At 45.1% G+C, this 1,290-nt stretch overlaps 1 pseudogene; it reads right to left on the reverse strand.

The window, feature by feature from the left end:
- Positions 1 to 793: 793 nt before the first annotated feature.
- LOC100470722 lies at positions 794 to 1,064 on the reverse strand (annotated as a pseudogene).
- Positions 1,065 to 1,290: the final 226 nt, after the last annotated feature.

Raw genomic sequence — 1,290 nt, forward strand, 5'->3', positions numbered from 1 at the left:
GCATCCAGCTTTATTAAAGATACTTTTCATAACCAACCATGGTATTTGAGGCAGGACATGGGCAGGCGATTGTCAACAGTAGACAACAACTTTCAAAGTCCCTTGAACGGGTTACCAAAATCAGAAAGCCACTATAAAACCCAATGAACTCTTCATGCGATGCTCTGAGCTGGGAAAGGTTAGGGTGAGGGCTGACATTTCACACTTAGCATGTTGTTCAATGGGTTTTCACAACCTGACCCTGACTTTCAGGCAGTGAAATTAAAATGGAAGACATATCCATCTGAAGATCCACAGGCTAAAAAAGGAACTCTTTCGAGGGATGCCATCTCCATGGTGACACTGTAGAGTCCAGATGGCTTGACATACTGGAACCATGTCTTGGGGTCAGGTTCCAATAAGTGTCTGGGCTTAAGTGAGTCAAGTCTATGTTGAAAGCAGAGAGGGAAAAGAAGCATAAAAAATGAACTTTAGTTTTTCCACATCACAAGGCGTTTGTGCCAAAGTGGCTAATACGTGTCAACATCAAGGAATCCTGCCTCCTGGGAACCAAAAGGGAGTTACTCAAAACTAGCAGGGAGAGGTGTTTTCCCTCCATAACAATCTAGCTTCAGAGATACTCTGTTAGTGACTCATGCCCTTCCCCCAATACAACGATGAAGTGTTCTGTGTGCTAACCACATAGCTTTAAAAAAAGTAAAACAAAATTCTGCATTTTTATAAAACTTGTAAAACATAGTACTTCAAACGGTACAGTCACCAGAAGTACACAGTTACCTAAAATGCACACACTTCACTTGGCCTGCCCAGCACCTTCAGCTTTCTGCACCTGGTCTCCTTGGGCACCTGCATTTTCTGCAGGGTTATTCCCATCCTTGCTAGCATCAGCTTCCCCTTTTTCCCTTTGGGTACCCTCTCTCCCTTCTTGGCAGGGCCTTTGTAGGCTTGGGCTCTGGCTTCAGAGGAGCAGATTTAGCAGATAACTTTGCAGATCTTCTCTGTGGCTCATCCTTCGCCTTGGCTTTGTCTCCTTTAGCATCCCCTTCAACCTTTCTCTTGGGCATGGGCGGTGGGACACGGGCGCTGGGTTGGGGGCATGCAGCGTGCAGGCTTTGGCCAGTCCAGGGGTCAGTCTCACCTCTTCTTCCGAGCTGTCCTCCATCTTGAGTAAATTTTTGCATATGACATGAGAAACGAGTCCTGAGGTTCTTTTTATTTAATCTATGTCTATTCAGATACTCAAGGCCTATTTGTTGGAAGGACTATTCTAATGGATTAACTTGGCATCTT

This window comes from Ailuropoda melanoleuca, chromosome 15 (genome assembly GCF_002007445.2).
Source record: "Ailuropoda melanoleuca isolate Jingjing chromosome 15, ASM200744v2, whole genome shotgun sequence".
Classification (NCBI taxonomy): domain Eukaryota; kingdom Metazoa; phylum Chordata; class Mammalia; order Carnivora; family Ursidae; genus Ailuropoda; species Ailuropoda melanoleuca.